This window comes from Nansenia antarctica (genome assembly GCF_963989245.1).
Source record: "Nansenia antarctica genome assembly, chromosome: 1".
In the NCBI taxonomy this organism is placed as follows: Eukaryota; Metazoa; Chordata; class Actinopteri; order Argentiniformes; family Microstomatidae; genus Nansenia; species Nansenia antarctica.
Genome location: NC_137674.1, coordinates 49582021 through 49594613, shown reverse-complemented (window position 1 = coordinate 49594613; position 12593 = coordinate 49582021).

The following is a 12593-nucleotide window of genomic DNA, read 5'->3' as shown; positions in this document are numbered from 1 at the left end:
TTAGAGAAACATGCAGAGCATGTATTTGACAAAGAAACGTGTAGGCTAAGAACTAGTTTCTAAAGTGAGTTACAATCACTTGATGGTTGATACACGGGGGAGGGTAATCTTATTGATCGTTTCCCATTAGCAAACAATAGCTGCCAATTCATGAGCGAGCCAAGCGGGTTTCAAAGCTGCCAAGCGGGTTTCAAAGCTGCCAAGCAGGTTTCAACGCTTACAAGCTTACAGCAGTCGATTGTCTGCTGATGTTACGGGCACGGCCGGCGTGAAGTTCACGACAAATAAACAGACGTTATCACTGTGAAGCTCATAACTATGATAACACAATATTGCAATATTTATTACTATTATTTTTGTATAATAATAATCAACCATCATTCGTTAGTAATGAAAACTCCCGCAGTTCCGATCAATCTCCTCTCCACTTTACACATTACATAACCAAGATCTCTTTTGACATCACAACAATGTCAACACAATCACAACAGAATCTTATTTTATCCAACCAGGTTTTATATTTTGATTATGACATCATGTCTTTCAACATTGTCACACTTTTCATTACACACATTAGCGGATTTATCATTCTGTACTCTTTCTCTCCTTTCTTTCATGTATTTTCTTTTCTTTTTCTCAATTAGTAGTCTCCTAATCTCGCTACAGTTTGAGCGAGACTGTAACTGTCATTGTTTGAATGAATGAATGAATGAATGGTCTTTATTTGTCATTGATATAGTACAGGTACCAAACAACGAAATTTAGGAGGGGGGGCTCCCCTGGTGCTAGGAAACTAGGTGCTAGGAACTGGTGCTATAACTGTGTTCATGTTATAATGTTTAGTGAACGAACAATTGTTGGGTGTTTGCCACAAATCGGAATTATCTTGCCGTGAAATGTACATCAAATAACATGATGTCGGCGATCTACTAGAACTGCGGGACGACTGCAATGTAGGCTACCATATATATCTGCCATATCATACCGTTTTATATTGAAAAATATGATGGTAAATAAATACATGTGGGACCGATGTATGATATGGCAGAGGTGTGGTGTGTATCAGTCTGTCTCGTTCCAGCGAGTCAACTCGTGTTGACTCAATAAGACATGCGCTTGATGGGGGGAGGGTTGATGGCTGGCTCTCGATCGTTTCCGATCAATGAACAAAGACATCGGGTTCCCCCGCAGTCACAGTGCTACATGAAAATATCTAGCCACACACCACATAGCATACCTCCGCCCTATATGTATTTATCATCATATTTCTCAATATAAAACGGAGGTACGATATATGGCAGATATATGTATGGTATATTATGGCAGTTTCTGGCGCCTGTCCCGTTCTGTTGTTCAAAGAATATAATATAAAACGCATCACTGCACTGCTGTCTGTCCTGTGTTGTTTTGTTTGCATTGCATTTTAGCACAGTGCGCCGATTAGATAGAAGATGTTCTACAGAGGGTGATGTAACCCCTCCCTCCCCTCCCTTCCCCCACCCCTCCCCTGCTGTTGTGTCTCGATACCTGGTCAACACAGCTTGGGATTCCAAGGAAATTACTTGGAACTATGTGTGAAAGGGACAACATTGCAATATATATTACAGTTATTTTTTAATAATGATAATCAACTTTCATTCGTTAGTAATGAAAACTCCCGCAGTCTCGTTACATACATGCATACGTTATTATATATATAAATAAAGCCTTGAACTGGCCAAGCATAAAGGCTGAAGATGGAAAGTCACTACAGGCCTATGCACTGTATTTGAGAGGATGCAACAATGCCATGCAAGACTTGCACTATCTGGAAGAGCTTGATAGCCCATCAAACCTCAGGCTTATTGTTTCTAAGTTGCCCTACAAGTATAGGGATAAATGGAGGTCTATTGCCTGCAATATACTTGAGATTAGTCATGGCAGGGCTAAATTCAAAGACCTTGTTGGCTTCATTGGAAAAACAAGCCACAATTGTTTTAGATCCTTTGAATTTCATCCCCCATGCTTCAACCATTATCAAGTGAATGGAACTGACTTTAGAAACGAGTTATTCTGGTTTATTTGCGAGGACCACAGGAAAGGCCAAGGATTTCCACTTACACATGTGTGAGGAAAAGTAACAGCGTTTTGTTACAGAACTGTTCGCAAATGTTCCATTTGTTCATTTGCTTTATTGAGGTGACTCTGCGAAATGACAATAACTAAACAAGTCCTGACAACAAAAATATATGTATAATATTGTATATAATGTTTTTTCTGTATATCACTGTAGACCACAGTCTCACTCACATATACACAACACAACACTGTTGTGTATAATACAGTTTTCTCAGTCGCTTTGGTGCATTTCTCACATCACTATTAACATTTGCACAACAGTTGTCAGTGTCATCAAAATGAAAAGTCCTGACACCATTGTTTATGAACAAGATAGTCAAATGGCTTTGTCATGTTTTCATTATGACAGTTCACTCTGTAAGTGTTTTCCAATGCAAAAAAAGTAGATCTTGAAAGTGAAACCGCAGGGTGCGTTCGTAAATTCGCTATGAGAGCGCCGGAGCGCACACCGGGTTCAACGTCATAAAGGGACCAGGTAATTTGATTGGACAAGAGGCATTCCATGGGTGCTAACCAGATTTCCAGGGCGAATTTACGAACGCATGCTAGCGAATTCGACGACGAAAATCGTCAGAGGAGATATACGGGTTATTTTGATAAGCTGGACACATTTTGGGAATATATATTGGTACTTTCTCACCTGAAAACATATTAAAACTTCATAAAATGACATGGTAACACTTGTAAAGGCAAAATCACAGCATTTTTTTTTTGAAAAAAAATGGAGGATTCAAAACGCCTTCTGCTTGCCGGTGCGAAATGCATTCTGGGAAAAGGCGTCGGAGCCTGGCAGACGGCCTTGTGTGACATCGCCCTCCAGCGATCTTTGTGCGTCAGTACACTCTTCTCTATGTTAAACTATCATAGTGCTGAATCACACCTCATCGCGATTGAATAAGGTCGCGATCCGCCGCGGTCCTAGTGTTAACCAGTCCTATTTCTGTTTATGTGTTAAATGAGATGGCAGGGAGAGGAAGGTTTGGTTCAGATGGATAGGGTTTGACGCAGTGGAGTTTGAGAGTTGGGCACCTGAGATTCCAACAGGTCCACCTGTGAAGGGTCGGCAGAAGAGGGTCAAGTTAAGAGTTGGATGTAAAATAATGTTGCGTTGGACTAGAGGCACACCAAAGCAGATATGATGGCCGATGTGACACGAACGACTTTTAGACCCCCATCAATCATTTCAGAATGTGTTAGCAATAGAGCTAATACCATTTGTTTGTAGTGTTCCTAGCGCACGGTGACAGCCATTTTCTAGTCCCCCTGTCACCTTGTCAAAGTGACCTTTTCATGTGTTGTTCCAATGTTAGTGAGGGTGCTCATCGTCAGAGTGGGTAATAGATGGTGGTTGTCATCTCATGTCAAAGCCATGCTGACGTTACTGTCAACACTTCCTGTTAGTGGTTAGTGGATGGGAGAGCTTGGCGTAAGTCCAGAATGAAGCGAATGTGAAGGACACTGTGATAAGAACAAAAGACGTTCAGCATGAAGACCTTGTGACCAACTCACATGAAGCGACCCTCTTAAAAAGGCTGAAAGGACAGTGAAGGGATTTATAAGTAGTTCATACACAGTAAAAGAGTCATATTGTGGGAAATGTATTGATTTGCTGGTGCGTAAAAAGTATAGAAGCCTGAAATGTCTATTAATACTGCAGCTAAACCCTATCACAAATGAGTACTTTACTGAGTTTGTTTCTAAGGATGATATTTTGGAGTTTTACAAGAAAGTGTTGAATAATGATTTGTCCGCTAAAACGGCTGAATATTCCACTAAACCAAACCAGGTGAGGTCAGATTATTATCAAAGCTGCTGAACCAGAGAGTTGCTATAGCGCTGGGAGGCGAAGACACTGACAGTCCAAGGCCTCCGAGTCTGCAAGAAAAGAGGGCAGGTAGAAATGCAGCTGTAAGCACTGGAATTATTAACATTTAGGTGTGCTTACAAGACAGTATTAAATCAAAGTAAGCAAAAATGAAAAAAAAGACTGCAGTGCTGAGGAAGAAGGAAGCACACACGCACACTTTTATTCACTCATTTACAATTCATAGATGTCAAAACCCTCCTCTCCTGACCCTTCCCCCTTATGGTGAGGAGTGGGCAGAGCTGAATAAAAACAGTCTCCAGGCCAGTACATATCTAATCATTGACCTCCACCTGCCCTCTTCAGCGAGTTGGTTGTCTCAGAGCCGTTTTTGACACTCATATATTTTATATTTTATAGATATATTATATTTATATTTTCAGGCTTCTTCATGACCTCATAGTGTAGTAGTGGTCAGGGTTGTAATGCTGTTCCATGTGCCGAATCCTCTTTATTGGGTTGTCATGTTCTATAATATTATGTAACAAATGGTGTGGGCATCAAACCAATATTTTAGCCTATCACGGTGCATGAGAAACATTTAAAATAGCTCTTGAGGCCTTATTTGGTGTGATACAGTATGTATGTGAACCAATGCATAACACAAACCATTGCTTATGTCTCCACAGAAATCTGTTACTCCATTTTAATACTTAAAGGTATTTTAATAGATTCTTTTTTTTGCTGCCTGTGTGTGCTTATCTCCCCTCAGATAAGTAACATTGTTAAACCCTAAATCATTTGCCTCAACTTTTATGTTGATGATTGATTTGTACTGGAAGCATACCGAATCAAGACCATCCAAATCAATGAGATGGCGTTCACTTCATAAAATAATCATAGAATCATAGAGTTTTGCAGGCTGATGATTCTGTTGTAGAGTACATTACGTGCCACAAGCTGGGTCCATGTGGGACTCTGTATTGGCATCCATTATTTATTCATGGTCTGTTTGTGTACCCCAAACAACCTTGAAACATGAATGGAACCATCTCCGAGGCTTGTTCGGCAGATGTCAGTACTGACGACGACAACAGCTTTACCTCCGTCTAGCGCTGGGCCCTTCAAGGCAGTCTACAGTCTGATAGATGAGAATTGAAAGGCAAATCAATAGAGATCACAGCTTAAATGAAGAGTGATTTTAATTGGCTTAGTGTTATTGACTAGTACTCCCCTCCGAGTCTTGGATGTTCCTCTGAAGCTCCACCTGCTACCCTGGCTCTAAGACTTGAGTCAGCTGTTCATTAGATGGGAATGGACTCAAACGAGCAGTGACACCAGCAATTAAGATAAATGTCTGTTAACAACAATATGATAACATGCTCACTTAAGTCTTGAAGAACATAAATTGACACATTTATGAGGAACAAATACATGTTTACCTATTTGTTGTACCAGTTATACAGCAAGTTACAGATTGTACAGCTGACACTTGAGCTATATATGATGTCACTTCATTTAACCTTTATGTATCCAGGTTAGTCTCATTGAGACACAATCTATCAAGAGAGACCTGGTCCAAGACAGCAGCCAAGGAAAACTATATTTCAAACAAATCACAAATGTAGACAGACATACTGTATATCACAAAACAAATTACAAACAAGTTACAACCATAACACCAAACATACCATATTACATTACTGACACAGACACACATGCATGACATGTTCCAGAAAAGACACTGACATTTAAAAAAATGTCTACGGGGTTAAACTTCAATAATTCACTATTAACCAGAGAGACAATGGTTGGAAAAAGATAAACATTCTAATGGGATTCCGTACAGTTATAAAAGCAGGATACGACCGTTGATGTGACCCAAGGACCTTAATGAATTCTGAAAAAGCTGCTGATGAAAACATTTTTTAAGATAGAGCAGTGAGCTTCACAAGTCTGAGAAAGTCCCTGAGAGGGAGAGTAGACGTGGGAGGAATCTCAACTCCCCTGTTTTTAAGACTGGGGAGATGTTTCAAACTTTCGTAAAATGTGTTAATATTATATAATTCCTACGTGCTAATAGTGAATAGATATCCTACAACAGCTCACCTGGATGAGAGAAACCAAGCTAATCAGCAGGTGTGTCCATTTATTCACAGCCAGCAAGGGATTGATCAAATGTCACACTAATTGGATAGTTTCGGACACATTTGTATTGTATTATGCCGTGATAAACCGTGTTTATTAACGTCTGTTTAAATTAACACTATAACTACCTACTAATTACTGTAACCTCAACCTGAACCCTTGTTTTAAAAGCTAAAAGTAGGATAAGTAGGACAAATAAGGATTATAAAAATTATAAGAAATTAGGATTATTTTATCACAGAAATTATAATTGTGGGAGATATTACAAAGTGTAAGTGGGACGAACATGGAAGCTATTATAAAAGACCCTGAGGGAAGGGGGGGGGTTATCAATTTTGGGATGGAATACATCCATTTCCACATCGGGTGTGTAAGGCAAAGATCGACTATCACAGCGAGAGGAGAAGCAGGATTCCCTCTAACCACTGGCTATGAAATATGCAAATGCTGCACATGATTATGAAATAAGAGCCAAAACCACCCCCTTAACTTTCTGATACACGCACAGTCAGCACCAGGGGAAGCCTGTAAGATTAACACGGGGGGAGCACCCCTAGCTACCGCTTATTGCGTTGGAGCTGCTCAAACGGACCGTTTTAATAATGCATATTCACTCATGCATATTTGCAGCAGCACCCACCACCGTGTCAAGTACAGCGCCGTGGAATTAAACAGGTTTATCATCTCAAATCCGACAATTTCAATGTCAGGCTTTTTTATTGCGCGGCCGACGATCGGCGATCCCTCTTTTGCCTTTCATAGAGTACGTAATGGAGACATTTAGAACGGGATGTTTATCAGCCGTCTGGGAGAAGTTAGAATTTTGTATCCTACCAACCGATCGTACCAACCTTAATATAGTCAATAACGATACGAAACCACAGGTAGTAGTGGTCCTTTTGCTTTCAGGAGGTGAAAGAGAGGGAGCAACACATGGAGCAGTTAGGTTCAGTGTACACCCCATCTTCTAATGGCTACTTCCAGCATGATAATGCACCATGTCACAAAACAAAGGTTTTTCTCAAACTGTTTTCAGGAGTTCAGTGTTCTTCAATGGCCTTCCCAGCTGCAATGTCAATGAATGAAAGCCAGATAATTTTACTCATGTGTACTTGTACAGTAAGATGTAATAAAAGCAATTCTGATTCTGATTCTGATCTGAATCCAAGAGAACACCTTTGGGACATGGTAGAACGGGAGACTCACAGCTTGAAAGTGCGCAATGCAATCATGTCATCATGGACCAGAATCTCAAAGGAACATTTTCAACATCTCAATATTGGAATCAATGCCACAAAGAATTGAGGCTGTTTTGTGAGCAAAGGGCGACACTACCAAGTATTAGTAGGCCTATAGTGTTCCTACACAGCGAATTTGAAAAGTTAATATCATTTTCAGCAACTGAAACACATTTAATTTTTTCACTTTTATTCCTGTAGCTGAGAAACAACAGTGAAGACTGAATCCTGCCTTCATCTCAATCTCAGACTCCCAACGCCAAGTACCCCCCGGCTAAACGCAGACAGACTGTCTCCTGTGCAAGACTCAATACTCCACCTACTGAGGTACGGTACTGTATCGATGGAATGGAGATCTGGAGGATAGGCTCCAGCTCATGCCAAACCCACGGCCACTAATCCCCTGTGTGTGCTTGAGAGAGAGAGAGAGAGAGAGAGAGAGAGAGAGAGAGAGAGAGAGAGAGAGAGAGAGAGAGAGAGAGAGAGAGAGAGAGAGAGAGAGAGAGAGAGAGAGAGAGAGAGAGAGAGAGAGAGAGAGAGAGAGAGAGAGAGAGAGAGAGAGAGAGAGAGAGAGAGAGAGAGAGAGAGAGAGAGAGAGAGAGAGAGAGAGAGAGAGAGAGAGAGAGAGAGAGAGAGAGAGAGAGAGAGAGAGAGAGAGAGAGAGAGAGAAAGTGTGTGCTATCTTCCCTCGGATAAGTAACGTTGTTAAACCCTAAATCATCTGGACTGAGCAGAGCAGAGCAGTCCACTCACTACAGACTCAGATTTCTTATTTCATCTATAATACTCCTATATCTCCTGATCCATCCAGGAGCGTGCTGCCATTGGATAATCCCACTGCTGGATATCCCCCATGCTCCATATGTTAATATCTCCCACGGAATGGATCATTCGTCCGGGACTTGGCAGATGGGTTCACATCCGTTTCAGAGAAGACAGATGTATCTACACCTTTTTTCTTCCAAATCTCTGTGTGCATGTCAATGGTTGATTTAGTGTAATCTTCATTGGAAAACAATGTGTACAAACACATGCTTGTTTGGTACAATGAAACACGTTGCATGAATCCAATGTAAACACCCGTAGGTGAAAGTGATCCTATCAGAGAGGATTGTTTGCAGCTTTGACAGGAAAAAGGGGTTGCTCACCAGATGGCGAAGAGTGCTTGTTATTATTACCCAGTAGACCTAATAGCGAAGGCATTTGTGTGCCACTTCAGCTTCAGCTGAATCACTGCCTGAAAACTATTCTTCAACTGCAGTTTGAAGCAAAGCAAATATTCACTATTTTCCAATGTTTTATTCATGGTGATTTTTCTTTTCTTTTCTTGAAATCTACTTAGCGTTGCTTAGATCTACATTAAAATGTGTAGTCTATATTTCAGTCAAATTGGATAAAAACTTTTTGATGCCAAGGTTGTATCTTAATCATCTTAATACTGTGCTGCCCTTGACGATCAGGGCTCGTGTTATTATTGCAGTAATCACAAACTTTGTTTGGAGGACATAAATCTGTTGCATATGTATGTATAAATGAGATATTGAGTCAAGGCAATACTGTGCTGTTGTCAGTGGAGGTTGATGGAGATAGAAATCAGAGGACGGGCTCATTGTAATGCATGGAATGGAGTACTATTCCCTATTCCAATCCATGCCATACAGTGAGTCGTCCGCCGATTTCTACCTCCACCAGCCTTCCTCCGGCTGTTGCTGATTTTGAAGATGCATTTTCGACGACTCTACGGTCATGGCATAACTATTGTCTCTGAGTAAAGGTAAAGCCAAGTGTTTAGAAACACACTGTACCTCAAAACCATTTATTTTAACAAGTAAGCACAAGCTCTTTACAAGCTGATTTACTATAACAGGGACAGTTCAGTAGATATTCTGCTGAAATTCAGTTCAGACCTCTAGCCTCTTAACTGACCCACAAGCCATTTCAAAATGGGTGTTTTTGTCTCAAATACTGTGCCTGCATCTGTACTGATAATACTAACACAATAGATTTCAAATAGTTTCAATAAAAGTCCAATAGTTCAATAGTTTAAAATGTGGTCAGAATAAAATGGAAACTTGTGACCTAAAAGTCCTCATCAGTTACTGTTTTACCTGCATGTCACACTGATCATAGAACACACAACCACCACCTTATCTGATCATAGAACACACAACCACCACCTTATCTGAACATAGAACACACAACCTCAAGAGAACTGGAAAAGCACAAATGCAGTAGCCAGTAAACTGTGATTATTAATGGTAGCCTATATTTCGATTATACACTTCCAGAGATGATTCATTATAAAAGTATTCTCAAGTCGTGTGGTCGCCGTCAAGCAACAACCTTTCAAATGGAAGCAGAGGAAGTCGGATTAGTAGTCTGATTGGTTACGCAATACTCCTTTTCCTTTCATCATCGTCATAGAAACCCTTTGAAAGTTGACTACCACCTGAAGGAAATGACCGTCAAAGGTTCATCTTCCAAATCGTTTTCATCCAAACCGCCATCTGATTAAAGATGAGATAAAGTATTGTTTATGCCTCTGAAACCAGTCATTACACAGTGTAAGTGCTGCTAACACAGTACCAACCTGCCGTGAGGAGAATACATTTGAATGTATTTCCATGAGATTAAAACGTTTTTAAGCATATATGCGCTGACCCGAGGACGTTTGGGACGCTCTCTTCCCTCCTAGCCTCCCCGTCTTCCTCGGAATGTTTGGAGGATAAAAAATGAAAGCCTTCCGAGTGTTACAGTCGGACAGCAATGGAGCCTCTCTGAAAACACGCTTTCATGTGCTCAGTCTGACAGGCTTTTGAAGTAAGTGGTAGGAGTCTGAGATTAGACTGGGAGGATATCAGGCCGGCCTTTAGAGGAAGAGGGAGAGAGATGGGGGAGGCGAGGTGAAGAGGGGGAGAGAGAGAGAGAGAGAGAGAGAGAGAGAGAGAGAGAGAGAGAGAGAGAGAGAGAGAGAGAGAGAGAGAGAGAGAGAGAGAGAGAGAGAGAGAGAGAGAGAGAGAGAGAGAGAGAGAGAGAGAGAGAGAGAGAGAGAGAGAGAGAGAGAGAGAGAGAGAGAGAGAGAGAGAGAGAGAGAGAGAGAGAGAGAGAGAGAGAGAGAAACTCTGTATCTACAGTAAACCTTAGTTTAGTTACAAACAGTTTAACACCATATATTAAAATGTTACAGTAGATTACATGCAGTACATATATTTAGACATCTGTAAAGGATACTAATGATGCCTTGAGGCCATTTTAAGACTTGTTGTCCCCTTTCCCCCTATATCACTAGATCTAAGAGAAATCTATTTCCATTTTCGGTTGTTAGTTGGACTTGATGTGTTGTCAGTGGATAGGAGGAGACAAAGCTTCACCCCAGGGACGAGAGCTCTCTGCTTGGACAAACTAAACCTGTTTTTTACTTCTCTCCATGTGTACCAAGGCAAAGATCACATTAAAGTGTCACCACAGATATTCATCAATATTTCCAACTGAAAGATTTTTTGAATTCTACAGCCCCCGCAAAGTGTTTAACCATATGTGACACGGTCTGGTGAAAAGGTCCGCATGTCTCAAGTCACGCAAACGACCAAAAAGCTTATTTTTTTAAGAAATGTTTTCCTTCTTTTTTTTTCACACTGCAAAAGTTTAAGTGTTCTTCTTCGGCGTATGGGTAGTTGTTTTTCCTCTCCACTCCACCAGGCTCGGGGCCGAGGGGCTACCCTTTTACCACCCCGAGACCTGGTTGAGGGGCTCACCCGGGCTATATTTCTGGACACCCCTCCAGAAGCCACGTCATCGTCTCGTCATCTAATACCGACAGACCATGCATCCCGTTGGGTGGGTGGTACACCGGGCAATCCAGGATAATATGGTCTGCGGTTTGGTCCTCTGCGCCACACTCGCACGACGCATTTGGGGCCAAGCCCCATCTGTGCATTGATGAGCGGAAACGCCAGACGATTGAGCCTCACCCAGGATAGCCTTGGCAAGTCCATCCCGAGGGGCTCAGCGCCGGCGACTGGGATGTGGTCGCGGAGTTTGGAGGTGTTTGCCTCCCACTCCGCGCGCCACATATAAGTGTTGAAGAGCCCATTTGATATAACAAACAACAGTTTTAGGATGACTAAATACTTATCATTTGTGAATTGGATTCACTGTATTGTCTGCTATAGGCTGCTGGGTAAGTGATACATGGCTTGTAAACAAACGTGCGTTTTTAGGACGTGTTCAAAAGCAACTGTGTGATCAACTGTGTGTTCGAAAGTGACTGTGTGATCTAATTATGTGTAGGTATGTGTTTTTAGCATGTTGATGTTCTATCAGCATGTTGTGATGTGCTAAACATGCAGTTAGACATAGTGATGTACCTTATTAGCCGCTAATTACTAGCAGCTGTTTTGCGTGTTTTGATTCAGAGTGAATTTCTCCGGTATTTGGATTGAGGTATATCAACATTCAATATCTTCTTCAACTATTTTCAGATTTCAATGTATGACACATGATTTCAAAGCATACAATTTGCGTTTCATAATCTGGAAAACAAAAAAACTACCTAGCCCTACTTGAGGACCTTTTCACCAGACCCTGTCACATATACTGCATACAGAATTTTGGACTTTGGGAAAAGGAATTCAGGTATGAAATACTCATAAAGACAGTGTAGTGTTAGTGTAGTGTCGTTATGAAAGTCTGTACGTCACAAACTGCAGACTGGAGACATGAGAGACACTCATAGTTTTTGGAGACAGACGTCAACATTATGATTGTAGCAAAAGAGAGTCCAGTAAATTACTCAAATAACGTTACTTGCAAGCTTAGTAAACTAACGGCAAAATCAGAACATATTTAACATTTGTTAGCTACCGCTCAGATGTACTTTGTCTAGCAATCATAACGGTGACACCTGTCTCCAAACTACATACACTGGTGTGAGGACAACTGGCAACAACAGATACTGTAGGTCCAAGACATTCTGGGTGTACCCTCAAACATTAACTTGTAGTTAATCACCATGATATGATCAGAAGAAGAAAAAAAACAATAACTAACAGAGTAGCTCTCCGGAACAGCCTGAATTACAGGATTTAAAAGGTTAACACATTAGATTACTATCAACTATGTTGCAGCTGCAGCTGGTGGAAGGGGGAACAAATCAGTAACCGTGGAACCTCGTAAATAAATAAAAAAGGTTTCTTTTCAACACAATGTATTTTATTTATTTTTTCATAATATGCAACTTGAAGTTTTGAAGTACCAGCTCGATATAACAAACAAACGTTTTAGGA